The 10140-nt window shown below is 33.0% G+C and overlaps 1 long non-coding RNA gene across 1 annotated transcript; it reads left to right on the forward strand.

The window, feature by feature from the left end:
• The first annotated feature begins 7625 nt into the window (after positions 1 to 7625).
• On the forward strand, positions 7626 to 9594 carry LOC149787087 (uncharacterized). Its single transcript, XR_016425256.1, has 2 exons — positions 7626 to 7841; positions 9426 to 9594. It is a non-coding gene; the product is annotated as an uncharacterized LOC149787087 (long non-coding RNA).
• Positions 9595 to 10140: the final 546 nt, after the last annotated feature.

Raw genomic sequence — 10140 nt, forward strand, 5'->3', positions numbered from 1 at the left:
GCTTCTATCAAGATGCCTATAAAGAAACACTATAAAGAAAAACAACGAAACGTTAAAAGGTAACACAATAGGATTGTTGTTTTCGACAAGCCAATGTTCAGAACACGAGAGGCTATTCGTGGCGGCCAGCATTGGTGGTTTAGGAATAACCATGATAAAATCCTGTACGGACCACTGAACCAATGGTAGCTACTGGGATGTTTTCTCAGATACCCTCACTGGCCGAAGAAGAGACTCGAACACATGCGAACATAGGCGAGATGGCTGTGATCGGTAAAGGCGCTACACACCACTCTGCTATCCAGGGCCCTTAAAATTTAAATATAATTGTGTTTGCATCATTAAGTGTGAATAATTAGTACGCGAACAAAAAGAGAAATAAATAAATGAATATAATTTAGCACATATATCAAAGGTGGTAAAACTACGTCTTTAGTATAGCTAGATTTCCCATGATATATTTAAGAACATATATAGAAATAGATATTCAATGATGGATAGAGATCATTTCACAAACTTGCTATCCAAAACCCGCCGATATTCTTGGTTGCTTGCCACATGTCAATATCGAAACGGGAACAAATAACACGTTTGTTTAATATGTAGTGCATAGACAAACATAAGCAACCGTAATTGTATTAGTAGGTAGCTAGTAGCCTATAACTTAGAGAGATGAAGATTGAGCACTCTATCTATCTATCTATCTATCTATCTGACTGTCTATCTATCTATCTATCTGACTGTCTATCTATCTATCTTTCCATCTATCTATCTGACTGTCTATATATATATATATATATATATATATATATATATATATATATATATATATATATATATCTGACTGTCTATCTATATATATATATTGCTATGCCAGTCTCACAATTTTATTACATCAATATGTTTAGTACAATTATTTAAAATGTTGCGTACATGTACCTTGTTTCCAATGATTACGTTGCCTTGAGACGGTCCCTCGTTGAAAGCACATGTCGGCTTTGAATAAAATCGAACGACGATAAATTTTTATAATATAATTAATTTTTTTTATGTAATAAAAACATAATTGTCATTATATCAAATTTAGTTTGTAAAAGTATTTATGCTAAAAGTTGGGTTTCTTAAAGTATCCATGAAAACTTGTGTATTAAAAACAAACTCTTGTTTGAATTATGTTCTATATAAAATGTATGATCATGAAGTAAAATTATTATTGTGTATGTCAATGTATTTGTGATCTTGTGAGTATTACAACAAGGAAAAAGGAGAACACAATAAAAAGTAAAACATAATTTATTCTGTATTTATTTACAACATAAATACCACACATTTCTTCGTTTTTCTCTATAATCTCCTCTGTCATTCTAGCCTTTTATTGTACACACATATCATTACAAACACCACAAACAAAATACAACGTTCATTTCGCGTCAAGCCAATGCCAAGCGAACCAAGAAAATGTTATGACTGAAAGAACCGTACTAAACAGTCGTAACAATATATAGATCTATAGATAGATGTATCTATTTATCTATCAGTTTCTCTCTCTCTCTCTCTCTCTCTCTCTCTCTCTCTCTCTCTCTCTCTATATATGGGACATTTTCAAAAAAACTCGAAATTTATGTCACACTCATTTTTTTTTCAAGATACACAATTAGAGCATTAAAAAAATAGTTTACAAGGTATGTTAATACATATTCTAAATAGGAGCACACAAAAAAACTATACACCTACATATCTTATTGTCTCGTGATCATGATTTATATCCTCAAAATTGACATTTTTGCATGTCACAAAAACAAATTTTAATATTTGTGATAAAACTATGTTACTTAAAACATACAATTTTTAACTTTTTATAGCTCAACTATAAACTTTAACATGATTTCTTTACTTCTTTGTCACTAACATTCAAATATTATAGTATTTTTTTTTTTTTTTCAATTTCACTTTTGTCACAGAAAAAATGTCCATTGCATAACGCATACACATTTTTTTTATTTTGCATTACCCCCCTTTATGTGTTATTTCCCCTTGTACTACTTGTCACTAACTCTACTTTCATAAAGTTAAAATGGCGGGGTGATTGAGACAACAAAAGACATTTTACAAAGAAAACATTGATAAGGTAAGTCCGATTAGTGGCATATATTTTAAACATGTCCAGTAAGTAACTCATACAAATAGCATTTGCTGCAATCTTTGGAAAACAAGAAATTATTCTAATAATTGCATTTCCTGTGCAGATGTTATTAACAGAAAATTATCATTGACCTTTAAGTAGTGACGAGTAAAAATAGAAAAGCATGTGAATATGTCCATTGCATAACAGTCCATGATATAACGCCGAATATCGTTATGCAATGGACATAGTCCGTTATGCAATTGACAAATGCCGTTAGCTGATGGACATGATTCGTTATGCAATTGACAAAACATGCAACAATGAAATAAAAACATTCAGCAAAATAATACACTACCCTCACAAACATTTTTAAAGTGTTTGCGAATTAAACCAGTTTTTATTGCATTTATTCAAAGCCCTTCAAGGTTCATGTAGACTCACAGCATCATACAAAACGTCCTCGTGATGAAGTGGACAAAAATATATTGCTTATTTTAGTATGGCAGTAAAGTGGCACATCATTTATCTAAGAATGTGGTAGATTTTATATTGAAAAAAACAACGATAAAATAGTCTGTGCATTAGTTAAAAATCTGACTAATTCCTGTAACAAGACATGACAAAAAAGTGAATTTAAGGCTATATTTGGCGACATGTCCATTTGAAAAATATCTTCTTTTTATTATCCACAGATAAACCTAAAATATCATGGTTTTGACAACAAAAGAAAGACAAAGGAGGTTTCGTGAAAGATTAAAACAAGATCCAGAAAGATATGAAGAATTTAAACAGAAAATGAGACAACGGTATCATGACCAGAAAGCAGCTGGCAAAATTACCTTAATTGACACCAAATCCGAAAGAAATAAAAGAAGTCAGAGAAAATATTGGAGACAACAGAAGAGGAAACAGAGATCAAGACAGAAAGACTTGGAAAAAGAACTTACACCGCCATCTTCGCCATCTACACCCGCAAGTAAAGATCAAGAACCTCCAGCACCGTCAAGACCACAACCATCTAGACAAAAGGAACAAAGTAAACGTGAAAGAAAAAGAAAGGATGCAAAGTGCTACAGAGACAAGAACTCCCTACAAATGAAACTTGATAGTGCCAACAAAAAGCTGGCTATGTACAGGAAGAGAATACAAAGAATGAAAGATGCACTAAGTAAGGATTCACCAAAAACTAAAACAAAGAAATTACTGAGACATCTGGCAGGCAACAACTCATCGATCAATAAAGTAAGAAGGTCCCTAGAGTTTCACTATGCTTTAATCAAACAACTTAGACTTAAATACAAGTTAAAAGAGAATAAGAAAAAGGTTAGTCATGCTGTAATTGGTAGTGTGATTCGAAAATATAAAGCCCTAAGCTATATTCGATCAGAAATTGGAATAAGGAATCCATCAAAAGATGACAGGAAGAAGAAGAAAGGAACTAAAATCAAGCGTCTGCGTGTTGATGTTCAGCAGTTTTTTGAAAGAGATGACAATTCCCGAATTACAACAGGAGTTCGTCAAACTGTAACTAAACTCAAGGATAAAAGGCAGAAACGTTTATTGCTAGATACGATTGAGAATCTTTATGAAAAGTATCGAAGGGAAGCTAAGGAAGCCATAAGTTTTACCACATTTTGGCGTCTCAAACCATTTTGGGTGAAACAAAAGACAGAAAAAGAGAGGGAGACATGTCTGTGTAAGACTTGCGAAAATCTTACTTTTATGGCCACTGCCCTGTACAAACACAAGGCAATAAAAACATTTAATATTGAAGTCCTAGTAACACAAGTGGTTTGCAATCCTAATAACAAAGACTGCATGTTTGGGAATTGTAGTAGTTGCAAGGAAAAACAAGTAGAAACAAACATCGAAGATTTCAACACTGAGATCAGTTGGAATCAGTGGAAAACAGAGAAGGAAAAGAGAACATTTAAAAACGGAGAAATAAAAGAAGTAACTGTCACGAAAAAAACCCAGGAAAATGGATCACTTGGACATCTTATGGACAGATTTCACGATGACCTATGGATAAAAGGAAGAAAGCACCTTTTCATTGTTAAAAACCAAATGAATCACTACAGAAAACTTAAGGAATCACTAGGCCCAAATGAATGTCTTCTCCACGTGGATTTTGCAGAGAATTATGTAGGAAAGATGGAAAAAGAGATTCAAAGTGTTCACTTTGGAGCTTCACAGAATCAAATAACACTACACACAGGTTATTATATCACTGGAACAATGAACAAGCTTCAATCTTTTTGTGGAATTTCAGATAGCCTCCAACATGATCCATATTCTATTTGGGCTCACTTGAATCCAGTGTTGAGTGAAATTAGAGAGAAATATCCAGAGGTAGACACTGTACACTTTTACAGTGATGGTCCAACGACACAATATAAGCAGAAGTTGAACTTTCACATTCTTAGTAATGAAATTTTTAGTTACGGCTTTACACAAGCTCAATGGAATTTTCATGCTGCAGGGCATGGCAAAGGGATACCAGACGGAATAGGGGCAGCTCTTAAGAGATCTGCAGATCAGAAAGTAAAACATGGAGCAGATATTCTTAATGCTGACAGCTTCTTAAAAGAAATGAAGACTACAAACACTTTGATACAGGTGTATCTTGTCAGAGATGTTGATATTCACAGTATGGAGGCAAAATACAAGAACCCACTGTTAACAGTTCCAGGGACAACAAAACTCCATCAGATTTTTATTGATAAACCAGATGTTATCAAATATAGAGATGTTAGTTGTGTATGTTATAAACAATGTTGCAAGGACCATCAACTTCAAACGTTCTCATTGTTACCAGGTACAAAAGCAGAAGAATCAAAAAGGGTGTTCAGCAAAGGCAAAAGTGAAACAAATCAGAAACAAGATAACAGCTTCAAGGATATACCGATTACAGATGAGAAAAAGAAACAGACTACCTTGAACGGTCGAACGAATGAGGATCTACAGGAAGTCAGAAGAAAAGAAGGAACATTTAGAAGAATTCTAAAGTCATTACAGGCTAGAGACACATTCATTAATCTGAAAAAGCAATGTGCCATAATAAAAAATCAGATTGGGTATACACATGGAACACCAAGGTCTTATCATAACTTTCAAGCTGAGCCTATTTCACAATCAATTCTACCAAACAACATTTCTGTTAATGGTGACACGGCAGTGAAGGTCAAAGCAGACGGAGATTGTCTTCCTGCGTGTGGAAGTGTTTTTGCATATGGGAACGACTTACATGTATTTGAGATGAGAACACGAATAGTAGCAGAACTGACATTAAATGAGGAATACTATCTAAATGAAACTAATCTTATCAAAGGCGAGGTAGCAAACACTGAAAAGGTTGGATCACTGATAAAAGCATATGCAATGTATTCCGAAGAATACATGCATGATGGGAAACTAACATCAGATAAAATCAGAGATATTTATGAAAGAGAAGTTCTGAAGATAACTAAAGAAAAAGTTTACATGGGAATCTGGCAAATCCATGCCCTTTCATCGGTTCTAGGAATGTCACTTCGATCTATTTACCCTGAACTTGGAAATCCAGTAGTTAGACGACATTTGAATAGAACAGTTGAACCAAGAATTAATGAGAAAAGGTCATGTGTTGGACAAATTTTTTGGACAACTACTAGATCAGACATGCAAAATCAAAACTGGATACCGAACCATTTTGTCCCCATTTTACCAGAAACCTGCAACACCAGTGTCAATGAGATTGAGAAAAAAACAGAAAGAAACACTAATGCAGAAATCAAAGAACTATATCATAAATTTTGCGAACAAACCAAATCTACTGAAGTGAGTATAGATGGTTACCTAGGAAAGTATGTTTTAATAACATACAATGACCAGTATTATCCTGGATTGGTTAATGACATTGATTTTGAATCTCAAATGGTGTTTATCGAATGTATGGTCAGAATTGGATCCAAAAACGAAAACTGCTTTTTCTGGCCAAAGAAAATTCACGACAAGAACTGGTATGAACTTGATGAGATTAGATGCATGATTTCTGAACCAGAACCTATTGAGGGTACAAACCACTTTGCGGTAAAACAGTCTGAGTGGGAAGATGCTAAAAGACCCTAAACCTGCACTTACATTTTAACTGTGTATCAAGATGTAAAGATGAAAAGAAACACTGTTTGAATTTGTATTTCTGTGTAGTTAAGATTTTTGACGTGATAAAATTAGGGTAAAATGTTAGTGTAGTTTGATAAAAGTTAGTTATGATAGTTAAAATTTGCATATTTTAAATTTTGTTTCAATGGTCATCAAGTAAGATACTTAGAGACTTTTGCCTTTATATTAATTGACCATACCAATATGTTTTTTTAGTAAATATGTTTCTTCTGTTTTGACTTTTTAATTTAAAGTTTATATTAATTCTTGACAGGATATTGTCAACTGCATAACGAGAGTGTCAATTGTATAACGGTAATGTCAATTGCATAACATGCTTAATATAACATTTTTTGCAAATTCTAACACCATTCAATGCTTGTTATCTAATTATTTAATGTTGTTTTCATCATGTGTATAACATCAATCTCTTCAAATGGGGATTGTTTATTTGTTGTTCATGTAAAATAATTTTTTTCGATTGTTTTTTAAACATTTTTTAACAATAACTACATGTTTCAACAATATAATAAGTTAGTTGAAAAAATGGAGGATAAAATAGGTGGGATATGTTTGTAATCGTATAACACATTATTTGGTTTATGGTTTTGATTACTATATTAACTCAGAAAAAAAATATAAAGATTTTTGTTATCGTTATGCAATTGACATTTTTTGTAACCTGTATTTGAATATTTTGAAAAAAAATATATTTACTGTTTGAGTTAAGGTTGCATATTTTTTATTAGTGGTATTTGATGTTGGTTTGTTTGATTGAAAAAAATAAAAAGTCTTTATCAAATAATTTATTTTTGTCCACGGCCTAGTCTGAAATTTCGCGTTTTTTTGAAAATGGCCCATATATATATATATATATATATATATATATATATATATATATATATATATATATATATATATATGTGTGTGTGTGTGTGATTGTGTGTGTGTAACTATCTATCTATTTGTCTGTCTATCTATCTATATATATATATATATATATATATATATATATATATATATATATATATATATATATATATATATATATATATGTATAGTATGTACGCTGTATCAACGATATACCACGAGATGTATACATTTTTCATTAAAAGGAAACGAGGCTTGCCCGAGTTTCCTTTTAATGAAATAATGTATACAACGAGTGGTATATCATTGATACGGCGTACATACTATACATATATTTTATTTATACCACATCAAAGTTTTCATTTTATATGGGAGATAAAACTGACGGCCACAAACAGCGCACTTTAGGGGAGTCAACTCTTCACAACCCCTCGCATCTATGTACGCTCAAAAAAGAAGTTCTGTAGTTATTCCTAAATTCCTGTACACTTCATTCATATTAATTTATATATGTTTCCTTTAGCAATATTAATGAAATGAAAACACAAGGCTGATAGTTAACATTCAAAATATTTTTAATAATGTGCATGCAAACATTGAATTTTCAGTGTTCTTTGTCATGAACAGTAACAGTGCGGCCATTTGCATCGATAGCAACCGTACGATTCGAGCCGGAAATGTCAAAATAATGAAGGAACAATAGGTAATTAAACAATTTAACCTTAACCACATTTCATTGATATCGTTTATGTCCATATTTCGCTATTTCTACTGACTGTCAGTGTCACTGTCAATAATTCTCCTACGTTTCCGCTGTGTGGGCCCTGTTTGGGAATTCGCCTGTTGTTGAAAATTGACCCAGTTACTGAGTTAGGGATCTCGTTCATGTTTTCCGTTAGGTTCATAACAAACATATTTTGTACGGTGATGTCTGATCCGTAGAATGGGTTGCTGATAATCTTATTTTGCTGAATATTACACGTTTGGGAACTTGATATACTGCAGTCTGCAGCTGTGCAGCTGGAAATTTCTTTGTTGTGGGGGTGGGGGTTAACATCATCATTACTTGGGTGGCTGGTGTTGCTCAGGTAATTGGAGTAAGTCTGTTGTTGTTTTTCACTAATGTTTGAGTAGCTGTTTATAGACTGCACGTTTTTGTGGCCAGAAATTTGCATGATATCGGTTGGGGGAATGTTTTTGTCTCTTAACTTCTGAATTAAGTATTTGCGGCTACTTGTGTTTGTTAATTTCTTTCTTTCTGTAATATTTGCCTTCTCTTTCATTTTTTTTCATGATGCATCCAAGTTTGTTAATTCCAACGACTTGTTTCCTAAACCATTTTGGGTTTGTCGCTGAGATTGGAATAGTGTTGGGCGCAATATAGAAAGGATCTTCACGTTGACAAAAGTCTGCTGGTCTTAGCTCAGCATACCGTTTGTAGATAGCAGGTGGATCTCTCTCTTTGTTGTTTTTGTTTTCATACATCTTAGGATTAATATCCCTGATGTCCTTGACATTGTCTCCTGTTCTTGTTTTTGTCTGCCTTTCATTGAGTTCAAGATATGCGAGGCCATTCTTTAGTGTAACATCCCCCATTTCAGATTGTAATGTTCAGTCACTCCGCTCAAACCAAAATGTACAGAGTTGTTAAACCACAATGTGTTAACAATGGCTTCAGGTGTTTCCATCCCCATTAGTTTTTTACTATACAAGGCATTTATTTCTTCATCTGTGATCGGTTGACTCCGATTGGGTTTATTTCTTTTTCCTTTAGATTTTAAATCTTTTTGCTTAGCCCGAAGAGTTTCCCTTGTTAATGCAAAATTTGTGTCTGTTCCTCTCATTATTGTACTTCCATATTTCTTGATTTTAAGGTGGCGATCATTGGAGCTGATGATGCTTCTTAAGCTGTTCGGTTCAGACTCAGATCCATCTTTTCTCCTGACACTGAGTATAAAACAAGCCAGGTGTTGATCCAATTCAGATGGGTTTATCTTGTCTAACTTTCTGAATTCATTTTTTGACTGCAAGAATTCTGTCACTAGCCTTACATCAAAAAGTGGTTTTTTTTAAAGTGTTTTCATTCTGCTTACTTTCTATAAATTTCATTATATCATCAGGCTCATGGTGTACAAATCTGTCTTCCCTAACACAATGATCATTTTCATTTACAAATGTCTCAGCCATGTCTCTATCAAACTCTCCAATTAACTCACAGTTTAGTAGATTAAATGTTGCTTCTTGATCTTGCTCCTTATCTGATGTCATTGTTTTCTTTTTTCCACAGAGTTGCAGTGTTTGATTTTTGCCAGAGGGAGAGACTTGAAACAGCAGTGTTGACAGAGATGACAGCAGACGACACGGGTGGAGCTCAATAATATTTATTTCCTGAATTGAGTATTGTTGGTTTTTTTTATATAAAAATGTTAGTTTCTATAAAATATTTTACAAGAAAACCATTATCTTGTTATTTGTTTCCTTTTTAAATGTAATATTACAAGAAATTCATATCCATGTTTAGAGAGTATAATAACTATAAAAGCATCTTCAGTATGCGTATTCATACGCCATGGGCAAATCACAATTTGATATACCAATACTATTGGTATATCAAGTTGCTTTATACCAACACTTCAAAGGCCATGTTATTTTTAATGGATGTGGTATATATATATATATATATATATATATATATCTGGCTATCTATCAATTTATCTATATATCTGTCTATCTATCTATCTATCTATCTATCTTTCTTTCTATCAGTATGTATGTTATATATGTCTCTCTGCCCATCAGTCTTTCTGTCTGTCAATCAATCTAACAGTCTGTCTGCAATGTATGTCTGACTATCTATCTATCTATCTATCTGTCTGTCTCTCGATCGATCGATCTCAATATATATCAGTCTGTCTGTTAGGTGCATATGTCTGGCTGATGGTCTATCAACCTTTCTTTGAGTCTTTCTGTCTGTCTATCGATATATCAAGTATGTATGTTAT

Source organism: Sinohyriopsis cumingii, chromosome 12, assembly GCF_028554795.1.
Source record: "Sinohyriopsis cumingii isolate HCF-2022 chromosome 12, ASM2855479v2, whole genome shotgun sequence".
Classification (NCBI taxonomy): Eukaryota; Metazoa; Mollusca; class Bivalvia; order Unionida; family Unionidae; genus Sinohyriopsis; species Sinohyriopsis cumingii.